The 12,173-nt window shown below is 38.0% G+C and overlaps 1 protein-coding gene across 3 annotated transcripts in view; it reads right to left on the bottom strand.

Moving 5' to 3' along the window:
• The window catches only part of GRM1 (glutamate metabotropic receptor 1), a 195,024-nt gene that overhangs the window by 98,861 nt on the left and 83,990 nt on the right, over positions 1 to 12,173 (bottom strand). The window lies entirely within an intron of this gene.

Genomic DNA, 12,173 nt, shown 5'->3' with positions numbered 1-12,173 from the left:
AATGAAATTAAATGGGAAAACAGTGCTATGCAAAAATAAAATGCAGGTCTTAAGCTCAGGAGATTTAGTTTCATGTTCTGAGTTAGACATCAAAATTCTCAAGGAAGCATAATATTTTTTTTTCCTGAAAATCTACTTTGTTCAGGAAAATGTTGGTTCTAATTATCCATATGAGAAATACAGAGGAAAGAAAGTATTGCTTAGGGTGTAGCAATTAGGAAATTAGTAGTGTTGCGTTTTATTTGTTTTCTTTTTTTGACTTCCTTTTCATTGTTGAATTTTGATTCTCATTAAAAAATTAAACAACCATTTCCTTCAAAGTGCAGTAAGGGAGAGAAAAGAAACACTATTTCAATCCTTTATGTAGGTTACAGTCTTTTTTATCAATTTAGAGCTGATAATGAGATAGGGGCCTATCTCATTCAGATCAAATCTGACTACCAGATGGTAATGAGCAGATTCTTCTTTTTAATAGGACGTATGCATTGGAACAGTCCATAAGATTAGGAAGATTGCTTTCAGATTTTTCTATACAGTGTCTGCTGATGCCTTACCATCATTTTCTGCTGCTTTGTCCTTAATGAGTAATTTTTTTTTTATGAATGAGTAAAATGTTTGCCTTAGTAAGTGACTGAAAAATAAATATTATACTTAGGCTGATAAATTTGCATGATAATTTTGCAAACATACCAAATAATTAATAAGTAGCAAAGTCCAGAAATATTTTTCCATTTCTCTGTATTGACTGCTACAGGCTGTTTGCATGACTTTGTTGCTACGTACTTCCACCTCCTCAGCACAAGTTTAAAGCTGCTGGTCTTGACTCATAGTAATATGGTGAGAAGAAAATAAAATTCCAGCTGTTTTCATCAATACAAGGATATTTAAGGCCAACAGGAAATTACAGCTGATGATAAATAAACACCTTTGACACACTGCTTATGTCTACGATAAAGAAACTGATTCTCAGGTGAGATGTTTAAGTGAAATCATTAAAAAAAAACCCAAAATTTATTGGGTTTTTTCTGTTCATTATCAACCAAAGTTAAAAAAATCCAAGCACTTTCTGCATGCTAAATAGTGACTATGTCAGCTTCCAGGCATGGTAATCAGCTTCAGAATTTCTTTAACTTTTTCCTAAGCAAAAATATTGACACTATCTGACAGTACATTTAATACCTCACAGTGACAACATGCATATTTTTTTAAAAATTTTAGGAAACATTTGAAGCGGATAAAAGTCAGGGAAGGATATGATTATCAGGCTGAAATGCTTACGTACCACTCAGAACAGAGCTTATGATTTTTTTTCTCACACTGACCTTTTCTTTTTCTTATGGTAATGGCCACAAACCCGCTCTTGCTAACAAAAGTAACAAAATTCAGTAATTTGAATAACCTATTATCTAGAAAATAGGGTTCCTTCTACGTTTATCATTCAGTCTGTAGGGATGGATTTTCAAAATAACACATGGAAAGTAAAGAGAAATTAAGCTATTGCACTTCCATTAAAATCAGCAGGAGTCAAAGAGCTAATACCTTGGACGCTGCTTTGAAAACATCGGGGTGAGAATCAATTGACTAGGCAGTACTGGTATCTGGCAAAGGATCTGGATTTCAAGGTTATTGAGACAGCATGAGTTCTCGCAACACTAAATTACAATGGGCAAAATCAGAGATCATTCAGTGCAATAGCCATCACACAAAATGAGCTTTCAGGACGATCCCTGGTATATGAACTCTTTCCTCTGTGAACTGTCCTCGCCACTAAGCAATCAAATGGCTAAAACATGTAGCACTGTTATAGTCTCTGCAGTGGTCTTTGTGAGCCAGAATCAATTTATCAAATGGGATAAGTGTACAGAATTCTCTAGCTGATGAAAATGATTTCTGGATAATACCAGTACAGAGAGATATTTATTGCTAGTTATTCCTTTCTTTATCCGGGAAAGAATAAATTGAAAATGAAGTCCCAGGAACCATTACAGAGTGATTTCCAAGGAGGACTTACCCTTGTGAACTTTTGTTACATGAAAAACTGGAAATTACTTTTTGTGCATGAGAGAGAAGCCTACAGCATCTGCTTCTGTTTGCATTTGGACATGTTGAAAACTGAGACGGTCCTACAGTTGTAAGGAGATTGCTTCTCCCTTGGTATACTCTCATTATATATGCTGGCAAACACTATAATGCATGAGGAACATACAACAGCAAGCAATAATGAAGCTCTAGAGTACCTACAAAATACACCTTGCGCAAGGTTTGAAAGTGCTGTACACCAAAAAATAAATAATGCATCTGGGTGAAGTTCTGCAATATAAGGAGAAGAATTATGCCTGGTCGGCCTGCCCCACAAAGAACTTAGTCTTTCTATTAGCTGTTTTTACACATTAATCACAGAAATGCTGGAATCTATGAAATATGTGGCTTAAATAGCCATTTTCTAGATTTTTCTCACAGAGAGAAAATTAGATATCTCTCTTGGACAGATGTTCTTCCCTAATATATACAAGTCATGAATTTTTAAAATTGACTAGCAAAAACCCATATTTGCGAAAATCTTAACTGGACAGTAACATCTAATCAGGAGCAAATGCTAAAGAGTATGAAGATATGGGACTGGATTCAAAGTCTGCCTGAGGTTTTCTATTGATTTTAGAGAGGTCTGGCTCAGCCTGAGAAACCAGAAGCAACCTAGGACTAATGAATAGAAAGTGACATTCAGATTACACAGCTGCTGGTAAAGTGCATGGAATGAAGCAAAAGAAATCAACACCAAGGAAAGTTGGAAAGGAAGGTAAAAAAATCATAATCTACCAATAACTATAGTTTAAAAAGTAGATGTATTTGTATCACATGTTCCCTCTTTTAACAACTGTTGAATGCAAAAATAAAAGTTAAATACTAAAACAAAAAAAGAGACCTCTGCTGAATCATGGTATGCCACAGTTGCAACTGGTATCCTACCCTACACCAACAAATTTAAGAGTTGGAAAATATTATCATATGTGTATATTTCTAAGGAATTCTGGAATTCAGGAAATTTTAAACACATTTCCAACTATGAATATTAAGACATCTTTGCATTTAATTGAGGAGTTTTGAAGATGAATACTTGTTACTTCTGATATTGGTCTAATCCTGCAAAAAACCTCCACATAGACAGACCTTTATGGCCCTGCAGAGACTCGCTGATTTCAGTGGTTTCTCTACAGACCTATTCAATAGATCACTATTACATTACAAGTTCAGGTCTGTGCTCAGCAGAATATTTAACAGCACACTTAAATCCATACTTACTCATCAGAGCACTCAACTTTAGGCATGTACTCAAGACCCTCCAGAATCAATATGACTTAAATTCTTTACTGACTATGGGTAGATACTTCAGTTGGGACGCTGGCTGTATATGCCAGCACATCTCATTTCTCTTCTGTAGCTAGGAATATGGAATATTTATTGTGAATCATTCTACTATTAAATTTTTTGATTTAGTTAAAAAATTGTCAGATTATATTTGACCTAATACATTTATATTTTTACCTTCCAAAAGTTTATTGGGAACATAAGTCTAATACAGCATTTCTGTAACCTTTTTCACAGGACTTCAGTATGAAAAAGTTTGCTATTGCATTGCTGTGTTGGACAAATTTGCTAGAAACAAATGTAAAGATGACCCATCTATTTTCTCTGTCCACTAAAAGAAACACCAGCTCTCAAAATTCATTCAGACAAATGTACGTGGAAATAATTAAAAAAACGAATGTATTTAAACCAGGATTATAAAGCTGATTCGATAGTGACTTACTCTGGTTTTAAACTAGACTAACTGTTCTGAGAACAACAGAATACCTGGGGCTGGAAATAGAGTACAGTTAGGACTGTTAATCTGAAAGCATTTCCTATGACTAGCTAAATAGTGAATTAAACAAAGGTGAAATCTCTCATTTTAATTTTTCATATGAACACTTTTGAAAAGGTTGCTAGAAAAAATTTACCCACAGAATGTCTTTAAAATAAGATATGTGGCTCCAAATCTAGAGGTTGAAAGAAGACATCATTATTTCTATTGGTAAGGGAAGTGGAAGATACATAAAATACCACAAAATTTATTTTGTGGTTTATATATTTTTAATGCAATTGGTTTGCAGCCAGAGGATAAGGATGCTGCATCAGCTTGCGAAATAGAAAAACTTTGGAAAGAGAGATCAAAAAATACAAGAACTTTTCAAAACAAATAATCCACAAACCACTAAAAATGAAGGAGTCTTTGAGTTTAATATAATTCTGTTATAAATTGAATAAAACTGCAGTGCAACGTAAAACAACTGTCCTTTGTTCAGAATAAATGTCAAAAGCAGTTACACTCCTTTATGTAATCAGATAGCTGAAGTCTCTACAAAAATCAGTTGCATCAGTCACAGCACAAACCAAAGGTCAGTTTCATTTCTTTTCATGCTAAAAACTTTCTGGTGAAACAGTTGACAGACTCCTAAAATCTGTTTCAGCATTTCAATGTCTCTTTTTCGTTCTGTAACACTTCATTTAGAATTGTTAGCGTTTTGATTGGGTTTTGATGGTAGTCAGTTGCAGTAGTAGTTGCAGTAGTAAATAATACACAGAACTACAAGTTGCCCGATACTGCTACAACATGCTAACATAGTATTTGGAACAGTCAAAATAGCTGGAAAAAAATAATTTTAAAACAGCTAAGGCCCATAACTATTTAAAGCCAATTGAAGGTTCTCATCTTCTCATGTCTCCTGCTCATGGTGTAACAAACTGGCGTGATAGTCACCTCTGAGGGAGACGTGAGGGGTCTGTATAATAAGCATTTACCAGCAGCCAGAAGGAAACCCCACGAGCATCTCATCTTACGTTGCTATGTGGGTATCTGCAATTGCTGTTTCCCCTCCCACAGAACAGAGGGGTAACTTTGCGTGAAATGTGTACAAAATACTGTTGTAATGTTGATAAAACTATTTTTTTTAGGTTAGTAGATTGGATGTGTACATTAGGACAGTACATTTCAATGTTTGCAAAACAAGGAACAGTATGCAGACCGCAAAGGACACAGTCCCTATGATTACCCTCTTACCCCTGCAAGCTTGAACAGAGTTAATTATCAGCTTTGCAGTCCGCAGGTACAGCTGAAAAGTCATTAAGAGACCAGATTTTCTAGCCAATATTATACTCACCGCAGAGGGGAAAACCTTAGTTTACCTTAAATAACGTTAACAGCAAAAGTGAAGCAGTTCAAAGTTCAGGCTTTGTTCTCCAAAGCAGTATCTCGGTGTTTACAAGCACCACTGAGGGCAACAGGAATACTCCAGTGCTTATGGCAGCCTTACCAGAATTGTAGAAAACCTAACCGGGATAAAATCAGTCTCAGTGCTGAAAAATCAAATAATAACATTTGATTTAACCCTCAAAAAGACACACAAAGCTCCATATCCACAGATTATTTTTAACATAGAACTGGCAACACTGAAAGTCTTTAAAAAAAACCCCAAACACTACTTAATTTATTTTGAGCTTTCTGTGAATGCATCATTATAGAACACTTAGTGCTATGGACACAGAAGAAATATGTTTTTAAAAATATAATACTAATTTATTTGTCTTATCATATAAGACATAACTTCCCAGAAGACCTTTTTTTAAAAAAAAAATTTTGTAAGTTTTGTTATAACACATAGGAAGAAACTAAACAATTGATAAAAGAAATTCTGACAGGCTGTCCATACTTCCAAACCTTTGCATTAGCAAGCCTGTATAGTTGTTAAAGGTGCCGTTCAACAGTTTTCAACAAACTAAGCACTGAGTTGTCCTCTTCACCACTGAGTTGTGCTATATAAGGTTGACCAAGCACTGGCACAGCTTGCCCAGGGAGATTCTGGAGTCTCCATCCTTGGAGATACTCAAAAGCTGTCTGGACCCAGTCCTGGGCAACCAGCTCTAGGTGGCCTTGCCTGAGCAGAGGGGTTGGACCAGATGATGTCCAGAGGTCCCTTCCAGCCTCATCCACTCTGTGATTCTGTGCTAACTCTGAATTTATTGTCTTTCCTATTCTCCTCTGTAACTATGAATATTCCACTGAACTTTTCTGAAAAGTTCTTGGACAAAAACCTAGTCATGCAATACAAATTCAGTCTTTGGTTACTTTTTCATGTCCTCCTTTTTCCACTGAGCAGAAAGCAGCCTAAGCCCACAGATACTATGGAGAATGTGGGACTTTCGGTCTCCTAAATTGCTTTTGTACTGCTGACATCAGGAGGCATGCTAGCACAGTGCTTTCTGGGTGCTCCAAGGGAGCTTGCCAACAGATTGCCATGTGAGCTCAAATGTTTTATCAGGCTCACATCTGGATCCATCCCCATTGTTATTTGTCAAGTGTGGGAGAAGTCATTTGGAGAAGGCATCAATGACAGGCTTGAGGGCCTTATGCAAAATGCAGTTCACACCTTGAAGTGACTGCAAAAACAACAATCTTCATGCCCCTTGACAGAAACACAAGGAGGCACCAAGACAGCAATGTGCTTTTGCTTCTTGCATTTTACAGACAAAAACCTGTCTCAAAAGAAAGAAGGGCAATGAGCTATGTCCATCTGGTCCCTCTAGCCTACAGTATTGTTAGTCTTAAAATATGCCAAATGGAGGCCGCGAGCCCCTCAGCTTCAATGCTGACCCACGTGGCAAAAGCAATCCAATGAAGAACTAAAATCTGTGCAGTTCTGTGTGCCTTCCTCTTGTGAAAAAGAGAGCAGAGGGGATTGATAATAAAATGAAATTAAGAAAGGATATGTTCAACAAAGAATACTGCTGACATCAATAGAGAGCACTCGGCAGCTGAAGGAAACAAGACCCTTTCAGTCCTCTACAATCTTGATATTTCATTATCTTTTTCCTGGTAGTGTGAAGACTCAAGGCCTTGAAAACCATCATCTTTGAATAGCTCACTGCTAAGTCAGTCCAAAATGGCTAAGAACTTGCCAGGAACTGTAATAACCTCCCTCCCAACTGAAATGTACTTCAAGGATGCAACAGACAGTTTTAGTCATACACAGAAGCACTATACAGCAGTTTAAAAGAGAAAACAAAGAAGGAAAATTACACTCAATGACAAAATTCCAAAGGCATATGATATAGTTACGCAAAATGTCACGATTCACGTAGAGGGTTCAAAGAAGACTCTATGGGCTCTGTACAGGCTTATTCCACTCTGCATGGAATAGCAGACAAATAGTAGATCAGAGCACAAATCTGGGAGACTTGAAGCTCCACCTGAACTCCAAGATCCTGGAGCGTTTTCAAGGTCCAGGGCTCAGGTGAATGTCCTTCTTGTGTCCAGTTCTGTAGTGGATTCAAGGCCTAGAATGGACCATAACAGCTATCCTTAGTCCTTAGTCCTTCTGCTCTGCCCTTTGGAAAAGCAAAACCACACCTACTAACATTTGCTGCTCATATTCTGATGTTTCCGCAATGCACAGAGTTGAATCACCACAATTACAAGACTGGATACAGGAATTTTTGTGTGTACATGCACATCTACCTCGACAATTTCTGTGTTGGAGTACATGGGTTTGTTGGCAATCCCATAGTCAGACACTTTTCTCACACTATTCACATCTCTTCTATTCGTATTTCCATCTAGAACTCCACTAAAAAATTTCATATGCGAGAAAACATGCGAAACAGTAGGAGAAGCAGTTCCCTACCACAAGTGGCTCCCAGCCAGATCCCTCGTAGCGCCTTGGAGCATGCAAGATGCTTAGATTGGCTGTTGGGGAAAAACGTGTGACCCAGAGATACAAGCTCAAATGCTGAAAGCTGCTTGGAGTCTACAAACACTTACACCTCCCAGGAGGAGTCGTGATTCACAGCATTTCTTGGGGAATGGTATGCAATTTTTATCTTCTGTGTGTTTGACTGGAAAAACATCAACAGTTTTGCTGATTCCGCTCTCAAACTTATGGTAAACAAGTGAATTTAGGAAGAAAAAATAATCCTTCTTCATTGACCTGAGTGTGTTCTTCCACAACATTAACAGGTTGGTCAACTCCGAATATCACTGTAAAAGAGACACTCTGTAGTACCAAAAATGCAATAGAATGGTGCCTGTCTAGTGCAAAAATGCACTAGAATGCAACACTAGAATGTCTGGTCTTCTCTATGTCTGTTATTTCAACTTTATTTTATTTGGGGGGTTGGAAGGGGGGGGAGGGGGCGGTCATTGCTGTTCAGAGCTTAGTGCAAATGCAGCAGCCCACCAAAACTGTAAATGTAGGTTGCTTGGCAACTGCTTTTAAAGAGTGTTATTTGCTCTGAAAGAGACAAGCTGTTATTTCTTGTCTTTTAAAACAAAAACATAAAAGAAGAAAAAAATGGGACCAAGAAAAAAAAAGGAAAAAGGTAATTACTTCACCAGCTAATAGTGTAAATGGCTCCATTATATGCACACAGTGGTGATGTGCGAGGTCTTCCTTGTTACCACCATACGATTTCCAACAGAGAATGTTCAGCAAAGAAGTTGTTTTCTACAAGTGCAGTCATGTGGAACTGACATCTCATACCAACTCCAAAAAATAAATTATATGCAAGACAATGTATCTCACAGGAAAAAAACAGAGCTGTTAGAGACCAAGGTCAAACCAGCTCAAAATTTTCTTTTTTAAAAGTGCTTGCTAGCAGCTGCTTCAGGAAAAGCTGTAAGTGTCCCCCCCTGCGTACCCCCACCCAGCTGTTTCATCCCCAGCTTAGCAGAGACTGTGAAGGGGCGTCGTGCTCAGCCCTGCTCAAATGCTCAGCCGACAGAGCTCACAGTGCAGCCGCAGAGCAGAATTAGGCCATCCTGATCCCAAGTGCCCCCCGGACCCCCCATGTGGCATATGCAGGCCCAGCACAGGGCTCCCTACAGCAGCATTACAAGAGACAGGCTCCCCGAGGAGGACAACCCCCATCTGGAAAGCTTTCACACCTTCTCACACATCCTTTGTATCCACTCCTTATTTACACATCTGTTTCTACACGATTAAAATATCCCAAGTGTAAGCAGAGTATAAAGCATTTTTTCTCCTTCCCTCCTCCAAGCATTGCTGTGGAGATGGCCCTAACCCTGCCACAGCAGACACAAGCGGTGTGCAAGTAATGCATTTAAAGGAGCAGCAGCTACCAGTTGTACATCAAGTCCCAGTATCCACCTATGTTTGCCACAAGCCATAGTCTGACAACAGCAGTAGCAGTCTCTGGCTTGATCTAAAGTGTAGTAGATGGATAACTATGTTTTCTGGCTTCTTGTTAAAATAACCAAAAGACTGTAAATGGGGTTTGGCATATGTGGTATTCTAGAAATAGAGGAAAGATACTAAAATGCAAGCATACTTTAAAATACTTCTATTAAAATGAGCTTTCATCTCTATTCATTTTTAGTCATCTTTGGCCTTTTCTATAAATATTAATTCGTTGGAGGTCACATAGCCTCTTACTTTAGTGAGCAATAACTAACAAAGATGTGTCCTAGTTGTACTCAACATGAAGAAGATGACTTTTAAAGCAAAAAAAAAGACATTTTTTCAGGAATATCATAAAACTTAAGATGATTTTTTTGAGTAAAACATTACTTGTTTCTGGATCTGCTTACTAAAAGCAAAATGTTGGATGCAGAAGAGGACTTAAGTAACATCACAAAGATGCCTGTATATGATCAGGATGTTTACTTGCCAAGGAAGACTTGTATTTGTAATGTCACCCCTCCCAATTCAGAGCAGGAATCTCACGTGGTGTTTAGGATGCTCCCATGTACAGAAAGAAATTTCATTACTGTGCTAGTTGTTTTTTTTTTTCTTTTTCTTTTTTTAACTCACACTGTTTGTAATGTTCAGCTGAACATTACAAGTAAATGCTCACCAAGTAAATGAGATTTGCTGTAAAGCCTGGTAATCACGGCTGGACATCGGGCTTCATTCTAATTATTATTTTTTTAGGTGTTTATACAAAGTGAAACAATCTCAGCAGGAGAGGTGAGAGGCCGGGCCATTCCATTGCCTGTAGGACACAACATCCAGGTTTTTACATTGCCAGATTTCATCCCCAACAGGAGCAAAATGCCCCAGTACAAGAACAGTGGAGAACTTTGGTTCACATCCTTCCTCTAACTCTTAACATGAGTAGAAGCAATCTGGTTAACCCTAGATGACTGATCTGATGACTGGATTATAAGCAGTCTTATCAGTTCATCCTACCTAGCTTTGAGAATGGTATCTAACTCCCCAAACATGTTATTCAACCTGAAATTATCAATCAAATTTAGCTCACGAAACTTAAATCAAACCTAAATTAATTCTGGGTTGACTGAAACTACTCCTTCCTGTGCATTATTTACTGCTTATAAGTTGCTGAATGCTGGGGGAGTCTGGTAGTGGTACATCTGTAGCGTTTATGGTTTGCACCAGGCCTAACATCATCATTGTCTGGACAGCTGAAAAATGAATTGTAAGTCACTGGTGTCAGTGTTCTTAGTACTACTGTTGTAACTGCACCTTCTCAACACTTTCAGTAGGAACCCCAATGACTGTTTGGTTTGTGGAGATTGAAGTTCTTTCCGGATGGCAAAAAACATTGTGGCACACTACTGGGTTTGAAAAGACCCTGCTATTCTATCACACTTTCATCATTGCTGCATTGCTGCTGGAGAATTTGTGAAACCTGAATCTTTGTCCTACCCCCTGTGCTCAGATTATGCCCAACAAAACGTCACCTGAAACTGAAGCCCAGAAAAACAAACTAGCAATAACTGCTCAAGACAAAGATGTCACATGTCAGTAGGTTCCACCAGTTCCATCTGCCTCCTTTTTCCTCCTTCACAAGTAAATGACATATTAAAACTGCCTTAGCTGAATTCTGCATGGTTTGGTTTTCTCAGGCAATGGGCATTATGTTGCATGATAGCAGCACTAATAGCGGCTATTACTTCGCTGTGCAAAAAGACAGCTAGCTTGCAGAATACAGGCAAGCTGAAGGGACCGTAAAGTGATTCAAATAACATGTTCGAAGATTTGTTTGATATGCGCAGTTTGGGGGTTGCAACTTGGCATGACACAATGTGCACTTTATAAAACAAACACACTTATTTCTCTTGGAGGAAAATCTATGCCAGGCAGAGGTCCAATTCAGACTACAGAGGCTAACACTTCAAAAGAAAGCACTTGAGGTACACATATGTCCTCAACTCGCCTTCAACTCAAGGATATTACTCTGAGCCAGTAAGAGTCAGCTATCTGAATGTCTCTGCAGAACAAATAGAAAGGAGGAGAATTGCTGGTAAAAACTAATTTGTATGTCTGAGTAAATACAGTAGAAAGGTTTAAAACTGCAGGCTACAGCTCTGAAATATACTAGCAAGAAGATGGAATATGCAGCAGTTGTTTAATATTCTTCTAATACTGACAGATGACTAGAGGTTAATAGTAATCAGCTTTCTGTCAAGAATACCCTGCAAATGGTGAAAGTTCCCAAGTCAAAACACAATGACTAGCTCAGCTAGTCTTCTGAAAGATTAAGTCACTTGAAATCACTGTATGACTAGAGTTAGCAGGTTTCATTTAATCTACCTGGAAAGCTTTGTGCATAGTGAATTTTAGTATCTGCTATCTAGGAAAAAAAAAAAAAAAAAGCAATAATGGAGACATAGGTATAAGTCAATACAGAGGCCAAGACTCATCAATTAGGCCTGAGTACTTTGCATCATCAAGTACACCAATTGTGTTGCACCAGAGAAAATCTGTATTCAAGTGACGGACCTATATCTCTTTCAGGTCCAAAGCTGAGCCACTGCAGCACAGGTTACTTTGACTGCATGTGGATTTATATATTTTTTTTTAAATTAATTTTCCTATGTAAGAATGCAATTCTAACTATAATGCCTTAAACATTTTGCAGTTTCTTTGATGGTCTCCACAACAGAGCCTGATTCCCATATATTATATTCTCAAACCACATTTTGAGATAACATTTTAGGATAAAATTTGCTTCTGCAGAGGGGAGTTAAGGTGCACTCACCTCAGAAAATAGATTATGTGAAATGTCTTTCCTGATCTGGTTCCAACAGTAAAAGAAGAAACATGTTTTCTGATATACATTAAAAGCAGTTCTTAAATGAATTTTGCCCTAGAGAT

This window comes from Nipponia nippon, unplaced genomic scaffold (genome assembly GCF_047370975.1).
Source record: "Nipponia nippon isolate SJK-2023a ecotype South Korea unplaced genomic scaffold, ASM4737097v1 scaffold_4, whole genome shotgun sequence".
NCBI lineage: Eukaryota > Metazoa > Chordata > Aves > Pelecaniformes > Threskiornithidae > Nipponia > Nipponia nippon.
The sequence above is the reverse complement of the archived record's forward strand: the minus strand, read 5'-3'. Positions and strand labels throughout refer to the sequence as shown.